Here is a 23,179-nt window from a genome sequence, read left to right as displayed (position 1 = left end):
TGGCTTCCTGGCACTGTGCTGCATAACAGATCTCCAGAACTAATTTATTTTGTGGAACTGAAACACTAACCCAGATGAGCATCCCTCCATTTCTCCCTCCTCGCAGTCCTTGGTAATCATTCTTCTATTCTCTGCTTCCCTAATTTGGACTATTTTGGTTTGCTCAGACAAGCAAAATCATACTGTGCTATCGTTCTATGCCGGCTTACTTCTCTTGATAGATCCTACAGACTCATCTATGTTGCTGCAAATTGTGGGTTAGCAGTCATTCTTTGCAGAGCTGAATAAAGTTCCATCATTACACATTTTTTAATCTACACATATATTATTTACTTTTCTATTGCTGTGCCAAAATGCTATGACCAAGGCAACTTACAAAAGAATGGATTTCATAAGGTTTATAGTTTCCAAGGGTTATAGTTCGTGATGGTGAGGAAAAGGCATGGTGGCAGAAACAGCTCACATCCAGATTCATGAACAGGAAGGTGAGAGAGGATGCTGGGAGGGGCCAAGTTTTTTAAAACTTCAAAGCAAACCTGCAGTGAGACACCTCCTCCAACAAGGCCACACTTCCTAATCCTTCCCAAACAGTTTCACTGACAGAGACCAAGCATTCAAACATGTGATCCTATGGGGGCCATTGTCATTTATGCTACCGCAATGCATTTGTGGAAGAACTTGTGTGCAGTTTAACAAAGAAGACATTCGATTCCTTGAGCATCCCCACTGGAAGGGTTCTAACCCTATACTGCCCTAGTTTCCTCAAGGGTCTATCTTCACAGCGTGTTTTAAATCTTGACAGCAGTGAAGTGAGGGTGCTTCTCATTGTCAAGAGAGTTCAGGGGGCTTGAAATTAAACCCATGCCTTTCAAACTGAACTTTTCATAGTGTGAACTATAGTGCTGCCCCATGAAGTTCTAGAAGGGATGTAGTATGTTTGAAGCCCGTTTGACGTATACATACCCTTTGCCAAGTTTTTCATAGAATTAGTCATAAAAGAAAAACAGTGATGAAAATTCTACTCATCAAAAGATAGTCACCATGATAATGCTTTAATATAACTCTGGACTCTTGGGGAAGTGAGCATAGCAAACAATGACAACTGACTAACAACAGCATGCAACGTAGCAGTGAAGACATGCCAATCAAACTCTCCTTCAAGGAAAGACTTACTACTTAGCTGCCACAAGCAAACAGCCTCTAGCTACCAATATCCTCTTGAGTTTGCCCCAGCTAAAAGAGCCACCTTGTCTGTGGCTCTACCAGACAGCTAGAAATAGCAGAAATCTAAAGAGTTGGCAATTTGGCTTTAATGTCAGACACTCATGAGCAAAGGCCTGAGTTCTAGATCACCCACATTCCTTACTGTTTGGCTCTGCTTTCACTTTCGTGTCTCAGGTGCTGAATCGTGAAGATAGCTTTTGTCCAAATCCCTGAAGAGCCCAACATCTGAGAGTTGTTTCTAGAAGTGTTCTGAGGACACAAGGACAAGATGGGTCTTTGAAGGTGACTATTTAATGGTCATGGGAGGCCAGACAGCTACTGGTGCGCACAGGTTGTCAGAACTGTTAAAACTTCTTATGAAAGGTGAGTTGGGATGAAGAACCAGACCAAAGGAGGCATTAGTGCCTGTGACATTGCAAGCATTTGAGACAGAGGAAGTAAAAGGGGTGAGGATAATAGAACATAGAATTTTATAAACACTCTTGGAGTGTTGTAGAAAGATAACAAACATCTAAGAGTGAGCATAGATTTTTAAAGTATCAAGAGACCATTTTGGTTCCAGAGTAATACTTGAGAAAATCAAGGGTAGAATACAATCGAACAAGGATAAATCAAATGTGACCAAATGGACAACCATGGCACATAGGTAAACCAAAGCCAGGGCCTTATTGGGAAAAACCACAGTCTTCACACACGAGACAGGAAAACTGGTGAAGATTTCAGTACTGTGGGCATCAGATGTAAGGAAAGAGTCATGCGAGCAACAAGCCCCACAGTGGGAGGCCACAGAACAATTGCAAGTTTGACCAAGCGTGGCTTGCATACCAAGACCCTGTCTGAAAGAACAAGAAAAAATAATAATAAAATAATTTAAGATAAGTTATCTCGAAGAGCTTTGTAAGTTGTGGCACGTTATCCAAACAGTGGCCAATCCCTTTTAAGAGCTAAGACCCCTGCAAGAAGGCAGTAGGAGAATGAAACATAGCATTTAAGGGCACAGTATGTACTCAATCTGAGCATTTCTTCTTCTCCAGAGGGCTAGGTTATAGAAATGGAGGGAATCGTGGCCAAAATTAGATTTGGAATCCTGGCCAAAATTTTCTGACCTTTTATAAAACTAATTATAGAAAGAACGAGAGAATTGGTCCTGACTAGAGGAAGGGTGGTACAGAGCATGTGTACACACACACACACACACACACACACACACACACACACACACACACACATATATATATATATATATATATATATATATATATATATATATATATGGTAATCTAGGCCTTGGGCTATGTGTACCCTGTTACTTAACATCCTCATGATGCTGTGTCATAAGAGTGGATATCAGCCATGTGGATTTGGCTACTCAGTGTCCTTCTATCAAGAAACAGAAACCAGACTCTCCTGTGGGGAATTTGTTTTTCTTCATTTTTAACCGTGAATTTTAAACACAATGGTCCCATTCCCATTCCCAGAGTATTACTTTGATTTCCTCACACATGCTCTCTTTCTTAATGCTGTTATAGCTGCCATAATAAAATACCACATACAGTGTGACTTAGTACAAACTCGTTTTCTTCTCATAATTCTGAAGACTAGAAATGCATAATAAAAGTGTTGGCAGTTTCTTTTCTCCCAAGGCCCATCTTCTTGGCTGTCTTCTCCTCTGTGTGTTCACAAACCCTCTGTATTTTTCCTAAATTCTACTGCTTTTAAGGACATGGGTCACACTGAATTAGGGTCCACCCATATGACCTCATTTTAACTGAATTACCTCCTTAATAATCCACTCTAAATACCCACACATGGAAAGCTAGTACTTCAACCTGAGACTACGAGAGAGGACACAATCCAGTCCATAGCATGACCTTTGGGCACAGTAATTGGTTCTGAGATGAGAAAGTATTCCAGTCGGAATGTAGAAGACTCAAAGAAGTAGACATTTGGAATTCTGGGAGGGAAGAGGCTCTACTCTCCGTTGGCCCAGGTAATGCCAAGATATGGAGCGTGGTGTTCTAGCGGTCATTCTTATTCCATAAACAAAGCCAACTCAAGGCATCACAAAAAGGAAGCAGACCGGAAGACTCAGGACTCAACTTGAAGATATGGTTTAAACTTCTGGACAGCCCTTAAACCTAAAAGATGCTTGAGTCTAAATTTCTCTCCCATCTAAGCAGCTTAGTTTTGATTTCTGTTATTTGCAGCATCACAATTCCTGACCCATCTCTGCTCTTCGGAGTCACGTGGGTAAGTACTAGTTCTCATGTCTACCCATGGTGGATGCTAACATTCTCCTATTACCTGCTGCCACACAGCTACTAGTCTCTTTTGTTTTAATAGAGACTCAGTATGGCCAAGCCAATCAAAACTAGGGCCTAATCTAGAGTATCAGACACTAGATACAGATGCCTCTAGTATCAGAATGAAGTCACTGCTTATATTGCCGTGATAAACTATTTTGCCGTAACAACCTCCCCCACCCCCCAAAAAAACTTTAAGGGAGACAAGGTGTACTTCATCTCACCATTTGGTACTGTCCACCATGACAGTGAGAGCATGGGGCAGCTGGCCACATTGTCTGCAGTCAGATCCAGACAGAAGAATGCATGTGCTCAGGCGGTTTCGCCATTTGATTCAGTCCAGAACCCCAGGTGCCATGCTGGTGTTGCCTGCTTTCTGGGTAGATCTTCCCATCCCAGTTAAACCTTTCTAGAAATGCTCTCCAAGCCACAGCAATTCTAAACCCTGTCAGTTGACAGTGGAAATCAATCGCCCACACCCGCCCTTCCAGAAAGTCGCTTCCCACAGCACCTATCTAATCCAGGAAGAAGGAGGCCTTTCTTACAGGTGCAGCCAATCACTCTCTGCTTGAAACCCCAGAGAGAGGGTTTCAGAAGAACCACCCATGTGGGTTTAACCTCCCCAAGGCACCAGAAACCTGACATTTCTTAGAGAGAGTGATTTCGGAAGGACAATGAAGCTGCTGGCATTCTCCAGTTCAGCTGAGTTCAGTGACAATCTTTATTAGACTTTTCTTTCCTCACTGCTGTGTGAGGCAGGGAACTGAAGATAAACAGAACACGCTCTCTGCCGCGCTCACCATATGAAAGACTGCAACTAACAAAGCACACAACGAAAGAACCATGAATTGGGATGGTCTGTGGCATGTAGGTAAGGGTCTCTGTTCAGAGACGCTTGGGAAGACACACGGCGCCATATTGTGGTCGCTGTCATCTTTGGACACCAAAGTACACACTATTGGGCAGAATCCATTGAACCCCAAACTTACAAAAACACAGTATTTTGCCATCTGCTCACCACAAACTAAAGATTCTTTCACCACAATTTGCAACGAAAAAACATATGGAAAAAAACCCCACAGAACCACATGGGAATTTCATCATTACCCTCTTCTTTAACAATGGAAAATAATAACGTTGTCATGATAATAAGGATGTAATACAGTGAAACAGTACAAACAGGCGGAGAATTGGGAACATCTATGTTGGTTTAGGACAGTTGTTTTTCAACAATAGCGTGTTTGTCTTCTTCAGTTAATCAGATTACGTGGATTATAAACTGAAGAGACTACTTGGCATTGTGCCTTCCATTTTTAAGAATCCTGTTCTTATTATTACATGATCTGAAGACCAAAGCTCCATAACCAACAATTACATGTAAGGGACCTAGGAGAGAAGCTATTAGAAATCTAAAGTGCTTGGCATTTTTACAGTGCTATGTCCAAAGTCTTCATTCAATTATTTCCCTTATTGTTTTAATTATAATCAGACTCTTAATTGAATAGTATTCTGGGCAGATTATTAAGTGCTGTGAGAACTGTAAAGATTGCCTGGACATCTCTTTCTGTTACAAGCTTATAGTCCACAGAAAACGCCATCATTGAAGTACTGATTCATTAAATCGTCATGGGGGATGGGGATAATTTGTCTGCTTCTCCTCTAATTGGTATAACAAATACTACACCCAGACAGAAATGAACTTCACTGAAGTTGCTCCACCAAAGGGATGAACTATGCTTGGATTATTCCCAGCCGGCTATAGCACTGGGTCCTGGCTCTTCGCTAGAGCAGTACCACAAGGGGGCTAGAGCTAAGGGATCGTGTGCCTTCTATAAGAAGTACGTGTTCTCAGCACAGTGGCGACACACCACCTGCATTGTGCTACAGCCCAGTGATCGTGTATTTCGCATCCCTTCCCTCTGTGGCTCTCTGAGGGGTGAGCTCTGAGGAAGCCCCGCTGGATTTCTTTTACATTCGAGTTCTTTTCTCTTATTCTTGTCTTCATGTGCTGTACACCCAGGAGACCACACAGTGATCACCAATGACTGTTATCGAGGTCCCAGGTTAACAACCTGCATTTTAAACACCCTAATTCTCTTCAAATTAGGCTATGAAGTCCATTCAAAGGGGAACATTTCTCTAAGTCATCTACTAAAAGATGCCTTTGATAACTAATTAGCATTCAGAAAATGGCTTTTCCCTTAAATCCATGTGACTTAAAATGGTCTTCCCTTCATAGAACTGTCCCAGCTGCTTCACTGTGGCCCACATATATATGTTTATATGTGTAGGACTAACATCTATTCATTTCTGGTGAGATGATACACTTCATATCAGCACTCAGGTTGAACTAGGAACAGAAACAAACATCCAACTTAGTTTTTGTGGTTCAGTTAGCAGTTTAATCATTTATTTAAAACTCATTCCATGGGCTACATTCATACCTTAAAATTTTAAAGGGCTTTTATTATAGTGTGTGCATGTGTGTGTGCTTTTGTGTGTGTATGTTTGTGTGCATGTGTGTATGTGTGTGCATATTATGGCATGCATGTGGAAATGAGAGGACAACTTGAGGAAGTGAGTTCTCTTTTTCCATTGTGTAGGCCTTAAAAATTGAACTTGAATCATCAGGTTTGTAGGTAGAAGTCTCTACCCACTGAATCAACAATATATACTTAGGAAGAATCCATACTAGGGATTGTAGAGTAATAAGATTGCAGGCCCAAAATGAGATGTATAGTATGTAATCTGGACTTCACAGAGACTTGTGAAATTCCCAAAACTATGTACTAAGGGTTAATTTTAATTCCCAAGCACAGGAATCCCATAATTTTAATCATAAAATATAATCAAGCAATTTAAGTGACACTGGAAGACATAAATGATTTTTCTACACTATTTATAATACAGATCTCTCTTCTCTCTCCCTCCCATACTTCTTCCCTTCCGTTCCCTCTTTCTCCTCCCTCTCTGATTTTATATCCCATTTCTAGATAAGAACAATCATTTCCACTATCATCTCTGGCAACATGTTTCTCCGTGGAAAAAGAATTACACAAAGGGAAGTTTTATGCTATGAGTGCTACACTAAACAAAGAAAGGAACATCAGATGAGTCGTAAGCTGGACTGAGGTATAACAGAGCATGTATTCCACTCTGTAAGCCTGCCTCTGAGCTCTGGGACAGAACTCAGCCTGTGGATCACGACCCCTTTGGCAAACCTCTGTCTCCAAAAATATTTATATTAAAATTCATAACAGTGGCAAAATTATAGTTATGAAGTAGTAACAAAATAATTTTATGGTTGGGGGATTGCTACAACATTTGTAACTGTATTAAAGGGTCACAACATTAGGGAGGTTGAGAACCGCTGGTCTGGAAGGTCAAAAGAAGAGTTTGGTCTGGTTTTATACATTGAGAACCTCTTGGATGACTCAGAGGGGATTGAAACTATACACAATATACCCATGAATGCTGAGTATTAAGTCTTTATACTTAAAGTCAGTGGTAGCATGAGTCAAAATACTTCCTTCAAATATTTAGAAGCAATGTCTTAGAAAAAATTTAGGTAAGTGTGAGCCAAGACATAGATATTCTTACACAAACAGAGATGAAAGCATTGTTTGTAGCCGTGAAACTCCCTTCTCAGATTCCCTATGGCTAGGGTCTCTACAAGGAAATCCACCACTGGATTTAGGACAGGCGGCCCCTATTGTGTGTTTTCAGTCAATGACTCAGTTTTCCAGGAAAGACCAGGGCAGGCTCAGACTTGGAAAATGAGGGACCCCGACTCTGACAGAAGAAATAAAATACAATCTAAAGCACACTTTCCTTCCCTTGACTCCTTTTCCCTCCTCTCCTTTCCATCCTTCCCCTCCTCTCCTTTCCATCCTCCCCTCTCTCCTCCTTCCCCCCCTCTTTCCTCCATCACTCCCTTCATCCCTGCCTCTCTCCACCTGGAGCAACACTGCTATCAGAGAGCACTCCCAGCCTCCTAGCTCTGCTTCCCAATTTTCCTTCAGAATAAACCTCTTACATGTCTAATCCCTTCCCAGCATTTCCACTTTGACTACTCAGATGAACGCATCTATATCCAGGCTGTTTTAGAGATTGGGAGAGTTGAGATTATTACAGGCATGTTGCTGTACAGTGTAGAACGGTACTGGTCATATTAGTGTCTGTGGTCAAAGATAACAATTCTTATAAATAGACAAACTAATCCTTTTTAATTAACATTTTTAGACCTCCTACTTTTCAGTATCTTGCCAGATAACTATGCTAATGAAGCATATGTTAAGAATTAAACAAACCTCAACTATAACTTCATGTAGATTTGTGCATTGTGTAATTTTTCTCAGTTTTAATACATACTGAATTGTATAGGAATTCAACTCCTTTGCAAGACAAAGCAATAATATTTATGTCACTAGGTGTTTTCTAAGAGTGGCTCCCTGGTTCAGTAAAGTTACATTTCACAACAATCCACTTGTGATACTTGAGTACCCAAACTAAACTAACCCCTGACTCAAACTGTATTGCAGTATAGTGTCCAGTATTTTTATAGAAAGAATTGTGTCTTCCAGTTTATTTGCATCCAAAAGCGTACTCGTCCAAACATAGAACATTTATTTTAAGTACCTTCCCCATATTTTATTAGCTTTGCATTTCAGTTACCACACTCAGTTCCATGGATGTAGACAGCAGTATAGATTTTTAACATACATACTTCCCCTTCACGACAGAAGAGGGGAAAGGAAAACAAATACGCCATGGAGGGAAAAATCAGGAGTAAGAGAAATGTGATTGTCCTAAGGAGAATCATAAAAGACTGTTTTGGCTAGGTGTTTTTCCATGTCTCCAGTTTCTACCGTGTTCAAATGTGCTCCTCTCGTAGCCTTCCCTTGATGAAGGCATTTGTCTCTGTGGAAGCCCTGGTGAACTCCCTACGACTACATTTCACTGCTCAGCGGCTGATATCAAGCTAATGTCCCAGGACTTCTGGGGCACTGAACCTGTACACTGCTCTTTTGGCTAAGTCCACAGGTGTCAAGCTCCCTCCAAGAATGCATGCAGCTCTGCACATGTGTAGACATGGACACAGGATCCAGGTGGCTCCGAAATAGATACAAAATCCAAACAGGAGGCCTGGAACCAATCAGCTTTCCTGAACCCAATCAGGGTTCCCACTTTCTCAGAGCCAGATAGCTGCCATTTCCAGATGTTGCCTTGGTTTCATTTATACCTAGTGCTTTGGATTGCCAGTTTCTGGAGTGTGCACTGCATCTGAAAAGTGAAGTTACACCTTAGGCTAAGAGTTGTTACCACAACAGAATGATTTCTTACGAGGTAAGCAGAATTCTTTATGTATAACCCAATCCTTTTGGTTTCCAATAAACATTTATAAAGTGCCCCTGGGAGGGTGCTATACCATTCTAGACTTTTTATCATCAGGGAACAGAAGGACGGAAAGAGTTGATTTCTTCGCTTTTGGAATAACTCTTAGTAAAGTCAAACCAAATGAACTTTAACCGAAAGACTCTTATGTTGTTATGGGCAAAATTAGCATCTCCCTGCCCTCCTAGAACTGATGTTTGTTTTCCATAGACAGCATCTACTGCACTTCTCTCTCAGAGACTTTCAGAGTGAACCCCAACTCCATGAGAAGGAGGCACCTTTGGCCTCCATTTCTACCTTCAGTCCCTTTCTTTATCAGCATCCGAAGTTTACATTTCCTGCTGCAACATTTGCTACCAAGAACTAGTTTCCTGTTTGTCACTCTCCAGCTAAGAGCCTATAAATTAGTCAGCTATTTATGCTGGTGGCTATTCGTCGCTTTTATTAACAACACAACTGAAATTGTATGAAATTAGGCTATAATGGTGCTTTCCCTTCTATGCAGTTAGCATTATTATATCAGTAAACAAGCACCACAATAGCCTAAGTGCTCGGTGCTTTGAGGAATGTCTTCTAACTAAGGCTCTGCTCTTTTCACCCCAGAGCCTAGTGGAAATGATGCTTTGTATACACGTTATCCTCTGGCAAACGCAGACTCGGAGTGTCTGGGTAGAGTTCTTGGATCCTCCCTGCAAGGTCACATGTATCTTCCCAATCATCTCTGTTGTTCACTACAGATATCTACATCTTAAGGGGTTTATGAGGGAGCGTGTTGCCTGGGTGAGCTTTAGCTGTGTATAAGAAAGAGCAGCATCTATGGTATATCATCTGTTCCCATCTCCTTGTGATACATTGCCATATTTTACATAGAAGACATCTGGATAGTGATATATTTTTTAACATCTGTACATAAAAAAGATTCCGATCATATTTACCTTAGTTAATGATCAAACCCTTGCTCATATCTAGCTTGCCAACAGGAGCAAAGCACAGCTTTAGATCTCTGATCCTCATCAAATACACTCTGAGCTGGAAGAGGTTCCCTTCTTCGTGACCACCTTTGTCTAAAGAAATCTATGAATCAAACAAGAAGCAGAAAGAAGCAAATGTGGAATGCCTCTGTGCACCAGTTGTAGTTAGTGTGAACACCATAGTAGTAACATTCCCATGGTTGCATGTAGCAATTTAAATCTCAGGCTCTATGATCTACATTCTTTCTTCCAGTGCCTAGAATTCAGAAGGCAAATTCATATTTTGTAATAAAGCAATGATTATAATAAGAACTAATGTTCTGAGCACTTATTACATACCAGGTATCAGGAAACAACCCTTTTTAAAAAAATAAGTTAATCCAAATCTAATAATAATTTTCCCTGGCATATTTCTTCATCTGTATGATGGGCATTAGGAAGAAAATAAGTTTCATTTCTCTGTTCTCATTCTCCACCACCCCCCATGTGTATGTGTGTGTGCACTTGTGTGTGTATATGTGATGAATGTACAATCCTATACTTCAATCTCACTGAGAGGTAGATGAATAGGGAGGTCATGTGCCTTGGCTCACACAGGTAGGAAAGCAGGAGGAGAGATACCAGAATGAGAACACAATCTAGTTTCAGGATCCAGCACTAGATCTTTGTAATCCCTGGGAAAGCAAGAAAGCAGTGAATAGAAAGTAGAGGATGTTCTTCTTGAAAGGGGTCGTTTTGGACTCACACACAATGAACTTTAGGTTGCCACACACAAAACTCAGTAACAGGTGGTGTTGGATTTTACTAGACTACATCATGGTGACAGAAGCCTCACCTGATTTCAGAGATTGGCTCATCAGGCGTTTGGGGGTTTGGTTGTCCCTTTCTGCTCAATGCAAGCAATGAAACCTGTCTCATATGTATAACTTGTGGCATATGAGTGTGCTGTCTCACCTACTTCAGGCAAGCAGAAAAAGGATCAGTCTAAGAGGTTGTGGGCTGTACTGCTAGCCAGCAGATGGAGACGCCTCAACACGGCCATACTTCAAACTGTGGAAGTTTATTTTTTGCTGATATCATATGATTTTTGAAAGCAGATTGTTTTAATATTCCTTGTTCCAGGACACAGGGGGACAAAGATTCTACTCAATGCATTTTCCGTAATCACCGCTGCAGAAGACAGAAGATACCTCAGTGTCTTGACCAGATAGCTAAGCATTTCTACCCAGAGATGATATACATCACTTCACCTACAAGCCCGTTGGTCAAAGTTAGTCTATATCTGTGGTCAAATTCAAGGAAGTAGGAAAATATGACCCTGCCATGTGTTTGGAATGACAGAGAACTAAAAGGACAGTGGATGTTCTACCATGCACAGCGTCACACTCCCCAAGAGCAGTTCTTTGGTGTAGATTTTCTATTGTGTATGCAAATTCTACAACTGTTGGTAATTCTGAGTAATTATCATCTAAGACCTGCACCATTGCTGTTCTGTTGCCTTTGTACAATACATTAACCCCTGCTCTGATAGACTGTAACTAATAAAGCAAGATTATATGCCTTATAGATGAGTTATAATAAAACATAAACAACTATAGCAGGGAAACATTAAAAGACTAGAAGGTCTACTCAAGGTAGCAGTGTCCCTAGAAGACTGAACATGGTTCTTCTTCACCTTATGAAGTCACTAAGACATCATTGCCTCCCCCAAAGTGTTTCTTACTGAGCCATTCCACTGGAACATCACAATTTTGTATTGATTCAAAAATTATGAGACTGAAGATTGTATTCGTTACCACTCTTGTTGCCAGGACAAAATAACTGACAAAAGCTCTTTTAGGAGCAGCAGGCTGACTGAAGCCCACATTTTTTTTTTAAGCATAGTCTGTCATGGCAGGGAATGCCTGATGTGGAGAGTAGCTATAGTTACAACAGCAGGACTGTGATGCAGCTGGTCATGGAGCATGTGCCATCAGGGAACACAAACATGAGGAGTTCGGCCCACTATTTCCTCATTCTTTTCCAGTCACTCCAGACCTCGGTCTGCAGTAGTGTTACCAAGAGTCAGAGTGAGTCCTCTCTCCTCATTTGAACTTTTCTAGAAATTCCCTTGAAGACACATCCAAGGTGTGTCTCCTAGATGATTCTAAATCCACATAAGGTGCCAATGAAGATTAATCATCCAAGTCCATCCCTTGTTGACGTGGTACCCAAACATACCAGTTTCAAATTCCACCTTGATCCTCAAAAGCTCATTAACATTCCATATTGAAAACACATTTCGTCTTCTTCTAAGAGTTTCACAGTCTTAATAATATGAAAAATAATATGAAAAAGCCCAAGGTCAAAGACTTCTTCTGAGTTCTAGGATTCAAGTTAATTTTTAACTATAAGTCACTATAAAATAAAATAAAAATCCAGTCCTATCCTCAGCTGAGGTGCAGTCAGCAACTAATAGTTACTAAGGAAAGGAGAATCAATTTTCTTTATGGGTGTGCCCCTCATAGATTGACCATACACAGTGAATACCATATATCCAAAAGTATATGAGCCAAAGAAATCATATTGGATTGATTAAAAGAGAGAGAGAGTATACAAAATGTTTGGATAGGGAAAGGAGGTTCAGTCTGGAAGGAATTGGAGGAGACTATGACCAAAATACACTGTATGCAATTATATCCTTTCAACACACAGTTGTACAGAGTAAACAAATAGGAGGAAGGTAAGGATAGCAAGGAAAGACTTGACTAATACAAGTCCAAAACTGAGCAGGAAAAAAACCACTTTTGACTGTTAGGTCAGTTTAAATTTCCCTAGTCAGGGTATTATGATAATAACAATAATGAAAGAATGGTCTTGAAGGTTAGTGGGTCTGAGGAAAAGTTGGAGGGGGATAGGATGATTAGATCAAAATGTTTTATATACATACAGGATATTCTTAAAGAATAAATTTAAAAATTATTTTAAAGAATAAATATCTCTGCAATTAAAAGCAATCTAATTAACCGCAGTCTCGCATTTTGGTATCCTCAAGATACCTGCTTGACTAGAACGCACACTGGCCTTTTATAGATTTTCAAAATGGACTTGTTTAGCATTTTGTTAGGTTTATAATGTTAAGGAAAAACTTGACCTTGAGCAGCAAAAGCAGTGGCTGTCTTACTCCGTACTGATCTCCACCGTTTGATTGAATCTCCCGCCCCATCCACCCTGTTCTGCTTCTCTTCTATTTGGATTTCTCATTTCCCATCCCAAGTCCAAGATCTTTACCATAGCTTGGTAAGGTCATATAAAAGCTGAGTACTGGTATCTTTGTTTTTTATTCCCACAACTTTCAATCCCTGACACCAAGTTTTTCTTGCTTTTCCAAAAACAAACAAACAAACAAACAAACAAGCATTATCTCAAACATTTGCTCTATTGTTTCATTGTCTGTAATATTATTTTCCTGGATAGGAATTTTATGGTTCTCTATAAAAGTCATTAAGGGCCAACTGAACTATTATCTCATCTGAAAACACTACCCAGGTGATGTAAAATAATATTTTTTTCTTCTTGATTTTCTTTACAGAAAATTTTCCTATACCACGGTTTTCTTTCTTCTGTCTACTATCAATAGAATATAAACTTGAACACCATGGAGTCTGTTCAGTTCGGCTAAATACAGTATTTCTAGCAGAGTGTCAAGCAGAGTTGCCACTAAAAGTGGCTCAATAATTTTAAGTAAGGGCCATTTACTTGTTTCCGGTATGTTCCATGAACGACGTGTGAGTGACTGTCACCGAGGATTGTTTTGTTCATTTGTGTTCTCTGTAAACTGGTGAAAAGGTATCCATATGAATCACAAAAAGGTCACAAAATTTTACATGGTTTTCTTTGTCTTAGAGTTCATATGAAGGGTATCCAACAAAGTATTAGATCAGAGGGTGTATTTTTGCTAGAGAGTTCTAGACACAGTGTTTTCTTAAAATACATAGCCCATGTCTTCAAAGGTTCCACCTACTCAAAATTATGTCTACATGTATGAAGCTTTAAGTATGGTTTCATCATTTGAGTTGGTTTGTGGTTAGGTGTGGCAAATGACTGTCAAAAATAAGTATGGTATCCAGTCTGTGTAGTTACAGCCTCATCTGGAGTTGTTCACTAGATAGGTCTTTCCATGACAATATGCCTAGGATGGGCATGGCTCAAGATACCATGGGATAACAAGCTATCTTTCAAGAGAGGTGTGGTGTTCATTAGCTAGATGATGGAGAGTTGGTAGGAGAATGTCACTTTCCCAGAGACTGGAGCACTATTAATAAAGACTCAGGGATAGATATTAGGGTTCAACCTGGAGATCCAAAAGGCAAAGCAGCCAGCCACTGACTCTTACCTCTACCTCAGTCCAAAAACAGTGATCTTGCCTCCATGAATCTCAGAATGAGATTGCATCTGAGAGCTGTTTCCTCCAGTTCCTATGGCAACCAGTGTGGCTACTGGGATTAAAGTTGTGTGTTACCATTGCCTTGTCTGTAAGGCTGATAAGTGGGGCTGTTTTACTCTCTAATCTTCAGGCAAGCTTTATTTATTAAACTACAATTAAAATGTCACTACAAGAGAGGATGGAGAGAAAGACCTTGGGAAAACGATAAGAGAATTTTCTGGGACTGAAAACAGTCTCTGACAATAGAGTTCCCGCCAGTGGTGGACTAGCAGACAACAGAGCGGTAATAGGATGCTGAGCTCCTCATCAAATAATTGTGTTACTTGGAGACTATTACTTGACTAATCAGGACTTCTGTTTCTTCATTTATCCAATAACTGGAATGGAGGAAATGGTAATGAATATCCTTTGAACTCCACTCTCCTCTAATCTGACCTTGCAGTTTGGCCGTGGGCAAGCAAATACAAAAATACTAACCATATTAACTATCAAGACGAAGCTCTAGTTTATTGCTGTTGTGGAAGATATCAGGCCATAAGTTCCTGGAGACACTGCTGATATTGAATTTAAACACACACACACACAACTATGGGAGAGGATCGGCTAGTCTGCCTTGCCCAGATGAGAAGGGAGTAAGTTGGCCCCCTTGCCTGAAAAGAAGAATGAGGAGCATGGGGTATGGTTAGCTGTACAGTAGAAGAGCTTTACAGTAGCTTTAGAACAGGTTTGATTGATTAAGCCAACACAACCGAGTTGAGCCGTACCTTGATCTTGACTCAACTTCAGAGCTGATGCTGTAACAGTGGAGGTTGGAGAGGAGACAACGACAATGTTCTAACTCCTATAATCCACTTGTCAGTGTTGCTTTAGCAATAATGTTGAATGCCTGTTCCACAGCCAAACATGGAACACTCACAGAAAAAGCTACTCTTATAGATTTTTGAGTCATGAACCTCTACCATGACTCTATGTTCATCAAAGGAGTGAACACAAAACACAGAACCCCCTCTTAAATATAAGATATCTACCAGGGGCCCCCTCTGGGATGACCACCCAACTAATGTCTGCTTGGCATAACAACTTTATGGAGACACACATACAATGTTGTATGTTGATTTCTTGGATTTAACTTAATGAAGTCTTAGCTCCAAATATGATTGAAAACTTTTTCATGCCCAGATAAGAATGACGGAGAACTTCTGCCAAGACAGAAGTTCTAGGCGGTGGGGAGCCACAGGCTGGCTACCCGGAGCTAACTAGATGTGGCTTACATTACATTTCTTGACAGCCTGTGGTATCAGTGACAGGGGACTCATAGTTCAAGATTATATTGGCATTTGGGGAGGGCCTCCTCTGGCTCCATTGGACCTCATGCCCCTGACCCACACTGAGCAGCGGTTAATGTGTGCACATTTACAGAAGCATGTGTGAAGGCTTCTGGGAACATTCCATCGATTTACCACCCTGGCTGGACTGTCTCCTTGTTTCCTCAAGGGGACACTAAGGGAAGGGATGCTCTAAGTATCAGCTAGTACGTTTTCCTCATTTTCTACATCTCTTTACATCTCTTCCAGTTTACCTCCTTGACATTTCAGAAGTTGCTTTCAATTATTTCGAAGATACTCTTGTACAAGGCTTTGATTTGTTTGTATTCTCGCTCACTATATTACATCTCTCCAGATGCGCAGATCACTGCTGCTCTGTCTCTTCTTTGCCATCTCTTTACCTCCTCAAACTTACAAATACAGCATCCATAAGAACTTACAATCTCCTCTTTGCCATCTCTTTACCTCCTCAAACTTACAAATACAGCATCCATAAGAACTTACAATCTCCTCTTTGCCATCTCTTTACCTCCCCAAAATTACAAATACAGCATCCATAAGAACTTACAATCTCCTCTTTGCCATCTCTTTACCTCCTCAAAATTACGAATACGGCATCCATAAGAACTTACAAGTTTCCTGGTCTATCAAAAAATATGTATTTTTAGTTTTAATTATGTCTATGAGTGTGAGGACTTGTGCATGTGAGAGGCATTGGATCTCGTAAAGCTGGAGATTTCCTGCACGTGTCCTAGGAGCCAAACTTGGGTCCTGTGCAAAAAGCAATACAAGCTCTTAACCTCTGCGTCCTCACCCCAGTACCAGCATCCTGATTTTATTGATCATTTCTAGGACAGGGAATATTTTCTATGGGTGAGTAGATAAAGCCTCCTGAAGGCTCCATGCCATATTTCTCTCCAAACATCCACCACTGCCAGTCACTTGGACAAATATTATCAGCTGCTCCCAATTAAATGACACTGGACCTTTGAATTTCTTTTTACTTGTTCTTTTTACCCTTTGCATATACACATTCTGTCATCTGGTACATTTTACAAAGTCTACTTTCTTCATTTTCCCAACATTGATAAGCAAGGACTTATGCTTCATAAGTAGTATATCAGACAAATTTATACATGCCACATTTTTATCATGTGTAAAATTTCCGGACATTTACCGAGCAGTGGTGGTGCACACCATTAATCCCAGCACTCGGGAGGCAGAGGCTGGCGGATCTCTGTGAGTTCAGGACCAGCCTGGTCTACAAGAGCTAGTTCCAGGACAGGTTCCAAAGCTACAGAGAAACCCTGTCTCGAAAAACAAACAAACAAACAAAAGATCTAGAGACTTTTGATTTTTGTTAAAAATGTAAGTGCCTGATCCCCACGAAGTTTTTGATTATGTAATATGAGACAGGGTCTGGAATATACAAAGGTGCCACTATTTCTATCCACTGCAGTCCCACAGGCAAGCTTTTCATAACCACCAAAACCCTGCCCCATCCCACAATCTCATGCATAATACAGATAACATTACAAACACAACAAACACATTTACACACTTATTCACCAAGGAAGAAGACCTTATGGCAAGCAGTTGTGGGAAAGTTATCTAATGACGAAACAATAATACATTGAAAATATATTCACTCCAGACACTGTTCAAGGTGCTGTGCTTTCACGTAGCTAAAAGTTCAGGCGTGAGGAATGCCAATGACTTTAAGGAGAGTAGAGAGACAACAGCGCAGGGCCCACTATGCTCCGTTCCTCTCACATTTCCTTTGGCCCGCATGTTTGCTGTTAAATGCATCAAAGACCCCAAGGTGGTGAGGAAGGAGAGGGCCTCCAGAGGACTGTCTCCTTGAAGACAGCAAATACAAACTGTGGCGACACGACGGTGGCTGCTTGACACGGAAAAGATAACGCAAAGAGAAGTTTCACTGAGTGAAGGAAAATCTTAGAGAAGCAGGAACGAACTCGACTTTCCCACTACAACAGGCAGATGAGCAGAAGCAACAAAACAGACGACAACTGAGCCCCAGAATGGCTTCCGCGGCTGTTGATCAGACCGGAAATGAAGTCCTTTTGTGAAGTCCTCCCTAACTGGGTGCTGTGAGAAGGCCAGGACTGACAGTACAGACGTTCAGCAGGGGAGGTTTCTACACACGTGGAAACTGAGGATAAAATCTGGGCCCAGCTCTGAGAGTCCACAAAGTAACAGAGGAATAAAAACAATTTTCATTTACAAAAGATTGTCATTGGTTTGGATATTATTGTTTTTAGAAAAGAACAGTCTGCATATTCTGTATTAGCCTCAAATCTCTTTGGCAAAATCACAGAAAACAGTCTGGTAGAACATAATGGATTTAATTGTAGAAGGCTAAACTGACCATGCGGAGAATTCAGGTTCCTACGCGTTGCTGGGATGGTGTCTTAAAGGTTGACTGTGGACTCGCATAGGCATCTCATTCTGCTCCAAACCTCATGTCATGTGTCACCCATTCTGTTGCCACATCTATTTGTCGTCAGCGACAGTGACTGCAGTCCTGGTTTAGGTGATAGGATTGGGAAAGGAAACAATCCTAGGTGTGAGCCTCATGCTAACTGGGAAAATTCTCTTGGCCACATCAGAGTTGACCTTACAGTAGACTAGTAATAAGGGTTATTCATTGAGATTCATCCTTAGTACCTTTTACTTTAGAAGAAAAATCAGAGGCTATTCATAGCCGTGTTCTGAAGGGAACGAACAGGAGAGGAAAATGCTGACACTCCTGGCTGGATTTATGTTAGCACAAAGAAAGAGTTACAAAACATTTATTAAAAGTATGGACCTTATCTGTTATCTTCCTTTATTGCTCTCCACTTTTTGTTTTTTGAGTCAGGGTCTTTTGGTGATCTGCAGCTCACTAATCCTGCCAAACTGGTTGCCAATTGAGCTCTAGGGATCGTCTTCCACAAACCCCCAGTACTGGGTTTATACTGGAGTTCTATGCTGGTACTGGGAGTTTGACCTCAGGTTCTTATGTTTGAACAATACCCACTGGACCAAATGTGTCCTCTCCTTGGCTCCAGTGTTATTTTGGATGTCCACCCATGTCATAACTCATATGGAAATCTTATTCCTTTTTTATGACTGATAGGCTATCACGTGAACCTCATCCCTCAGCTCTTGGACATTGGTTTAAGTTACTTCTTTTGGCTAGGTGAAATTGTCTTGGCATAGACACTTATGACAAGTTATTGATTGCATACTTGGTTCAAGTTGAAGAGCCTATAACTAACTAGTGATGGAGTTGGTGGTTGCAGGATCTTCCCGTGGTTAAGCTTCAAAGAACTACCAAACTGTTCTTGTCGGAAACTTAACAACTTTATATTAGTACAAGCAATGTGAGAGGAATAAAAATTTATATCCCCATCTATACTATTTTCCATTTTTATTCTAGACAGGAGAGCACAGAGTTATATTATCTCTTTGTGCTTTTGATTTGAAACTTTTTAATGACTCATGTTGCTGGCTTCTGTCCATGGGTTTGTTGGAAATTTGTATACATTCTTTGGCAAAAACATCTACTCAAGTACTTTATATATTTTTATTGGCCTGTCTTTTGTTATTGAGCTACAAAGTTTATTTAAGTTTCTCATATATTATCCTCTTACAAAAATATATAATTTATAACTTTTTTCATTTTGTAATTATCTCTTCATTTTGTTTTGTTCTAAATTTGTGAGACAGGGTCTCATGTAATTCAGATTTTTCTTCTATTGCATACTTGGTCCAAGTTGAAGAGCTCATAACTAGGGAAGAAATTGTTGGTGTGTAACTAAGGATCTTTGGGAAAATGCAGACAAATTACATAAAACCTTAATAGCTGTGTTTGTTTAGATTGATTTACATAGTCACCTTTAAAAAGTAACAATACATCACCATGCCTGATTCATTTACTTTTTGTTATTGTCTTTTAATAAATAGGATTTCTTAGCCGGGCAGTGGTGGCATACGCCTTTAATCCCAGAACTCAGGAGGCAGAGGCAGGCATATCTCTGTGAGTTCGAGGCCAGCCTGGTCTACAAGAGCTAGTTCCAGGACAGGCTCCAAAGCCACAGAGAAACCCTGTCTCAAAAAACCAAAATGAATAAATAAATAAATAAAATAAACAAATAGGATTTCTTAATTTTAATTAAGTCCTAAGTATCTAGGCTTTTATGGCTTATCTTCAGAATCAAATTCAAGTGATGGAGGAAGGTCATTGGTTAAATAAAGAAACTGCCTTGGCCCTGATAGGACAGAAAAATAGGTAGGCAGAGTAAACAGAACAGGAACAGAATGCTGGGAGGAAGAGGAGAGTGAGCTCTGTTGTGATATGGAGCAGTGGGCTACGTTCCTGGCACCCGGCCACCCACACGGCTATCTTTATACCCGAAATAATTACACGGAAACTATATTTATTTAAACACTGCCTGGCCCATTAGCTCTAGCTTCTTACTAGCTAATTCTTACATCTTGATTACCCATTTCTATTAATATGTGTAGCACCGCAAGGTGCACTTACCGGGAAGATTCTAGCCTACGTCCATCCTGGGTCGAAGAGGAGAACTATTGAGTCTGAGCTCACTTCCTCTTCCTCCCAGCCTTCTGTTCTGTTTACTCCGCCTACCTAATTTTCTGTCCTATCAGGGCCAAGGCAGTTTCTTTATTTAACCAATGACCTTCCTCCATCATTCAAGAATCTATTATTAGTCATAGAATTAAAATATTTTTAAAATATGAAGAATTGTCAATACCAATGTCATGAAATTTACTCCTGTTTTATATGTTTTATGGTTTAAGAACTTTGTGACATTCTGAATGGGAAATGTGTCCCCATAGGCTTCTGCGTTTGAAATTGGTCCTCAGTTGGAAACACTGTTTGAGGAGGTATGGAGCTTTAGGCGTAGCACTGCTGAAGGGATCATGTCCCTGTGGGAGGGCTTTAATAGTTTACAACCTCACCCCCCTTTCAGCTTTCTCTCTCCTTGTTTGTGGTTGAGATGTGATCAGCCTCCTGCTCCTTCGGCTTGCTGTCATGCCTCCCCATGTTGTCAACTCTTAACTCTCTCAATGACAAGCCAGTACAAACACTTTCCTCTGCAAGTTGTTTTTGATCGTGGCATTTTATCACAACAACACAAAAGGAAGCAATAAGGTCTTATATTTGGGGCTTTCAAAATCTTATTTGGGTTCTTTCCACATGTGTCATTAAGATGGATCATGGTAGGTTGAGACTTGAGGAAGCTGTGCTCATGCTAGGCTGAGACTTGAGGAAGCTGTACTCATGCTAGGTTGAAATCTGAGGAAGCTGTGCTCATGCAAGGTTGAGATTTGAGGAAGCTGTGCTCATGCTAGGTTGAGACTTGAGGAAGCTGTGCTCATGCTAGGCTGAGACTTGAGGAAGCTGTACTCATGCTAGGTTGAAATTTGAGGAAGCTGTGCTCATGCTAGGTTAAGACTTGAGGAAGCTGTGCTCATGCTAGGTTGAGACTTTTCAGCAGATCAGTTCTATGCTCCTGCAAGAATTTACTCACCCATGTTCCTGGAAGCAAACTGAATAAACTCAGGGATTCACTATGTTGGACTGGGAGGCATTGCTTGATCTGTTATTGGTGCCCCACCTGAAGGAAGTAGTTGGGTGTTAGCCCCCCAGAAAACACTCACTCCATCTAGTAGTAATAATGTGTCCCTGTCAACGTCCTTGTATCAATGTTATACTAAATCTGTATCAGGCATTTCCATTAGAGGACCTGGGGAGAAAGCTCCATAAAACCTTGTACTGTTTTCATAACTTTCTCTGAGACTATAAATATTCAAAAATAAAATGTAAGATAAGTTTGAATGTCAAAATTTACAAATATTTTGTTTTATGTCCAGAACAACTGAAGAAGTTTGTTTAGTGGAACTAATGTTGACTTAAAATGAAACACGATGGAATGGAAGTACTGACTTCCACATGCTCATTCCATACCAATTCTCTAACTGTCCTTCTCTCCCATTGAAAAACAGGAGGATTTGTACAAATATTTGGAATTTTAAAAGGCGACTGTGTCAATCAACCTAAATATGCCCAATTATTAGGTTTTGTATGTAATTTGTATGCATTTTCTCCAAAATCCTTATGAATTCTTTATTCAAAATGGTCTGAAAAGAAGTCCTTTGTTTTTGCCTTTATTAGCTTCATTTTAAGCAAAGCCTAAAATCTAGACTATAATGAAATTTATGAGCCTGTGTAATTAAGAGGAAACTGAAACTGAGCAGATTAAACAAAGAGGAGCCCTGAGATTTAATTTTGAAAGTTTGTAACTGTGTTTCAGAGTATTTCTTGGGATGTGTGTCAGGGGCTAAGTAAGCACTTGTCTAACACACATGAAACCCTGGATTCAATCTTCAGTTCTAGGAAAAGGGCACAGAGAGTCCAGACTTGTGGTAAATATTTGGATGAATTAGTACTGTGTTTTTATAAATTATATTTTGAGACAGATTTGAATGAAATAGGGAGAGCATATATTTTATAATGTGCAGTTTTGGAAAATAAGAGAACAGTTAAATGCAATATATTTGATCATATTTTAATAAAATGTATTAAAGCAGGGTACACTGAACTGAAGTAATAGGACAGTAGCTATGAACATATTTGGAATGAAATATTTATGTGTAGTATAAGAAATAATATATTAGGAAATATTTTATTTAATAACATTTTGCTCAGAGCTTCCATGAAAAAAATCTATTAAAGATATTATAGTTTCTACAACAGAGAGTGAAAGTATCAAAAATTCCAAAGTAAACAACTGTAAACTCTACTTTGAAGACTTTAAGCTATTTTAAAAGTTATATGATCATATTAAATAATGCGTTCTTCATGGAAAGTATCAGTGGTATGATATTAGAAAGAAACACAATCAACTAAGAAGAACTTATTAAAGTATTGGAATAAAACAAATAGCAATTATTTTGCATGTTTTTCTCTATATTCTTTTAATAAATGTTCGGTTTGTAAGTAGGCAGGTTTTATTACTATTGTTATTGTGGCTTTGAGATGTAACGGCTTGTCCCTGACAGAAGCCAGGGCTGGTTCAGTTCTGCAAGGGAATAGGAAACATTGCTTAGGAAGTGACTCCAAAAGTCAACCATGAGGCAGAGCAGTGTTGGGCAGTGGTGGGGAGAGTGGATAATAGAAGCCAGCCAGGAAAGAGGCCGTTTGCCAACTATTGGTATGAAACAATCTCAATTCTTTCTTGTCGGTGAAAGATTTTAGTATGTGGCCTTTGGGCGAATCATTTGCTTTCTCTCGGCTTCAGTTTCTCTGTGTGCAAGATGGGGATAGTGGAGACTTTTATCTCTCAGGCCTATAGGGAGGAGTGTATACGTGTTTGTAAACAGTGGAATAATACAGAGAGGATGGTGGTCACCAGGACAGCTGCTGAAGCACAAGTCCTCCAAGAATGAAGGGAGGAGAAGAGTTTGGAATGACTGTTGGCTGCTGGAGGACAAGAACAAACTAAA

The sequence above is a fragment of the Microtus pennsylvanicus genome, chromosome 5, assembly GCF_037038515.1.
Source record: "Microtus pennsylvanicus isolate mMicPen1 chromosome 5, mMicPen1.hap1, whole genome shotgun sequence".
Classification (NCBI taxonomy): Eukaryota; Metazoa; Chordata; class Mammalia; order Rodentia; family Cricetidae; genus Microtus; species Microtus pennsylvanicus.
The sequence above is the reverse complement of the archived record's forward strand: the minus strand, read 5'-3'. Positions refer to the sequence as shown.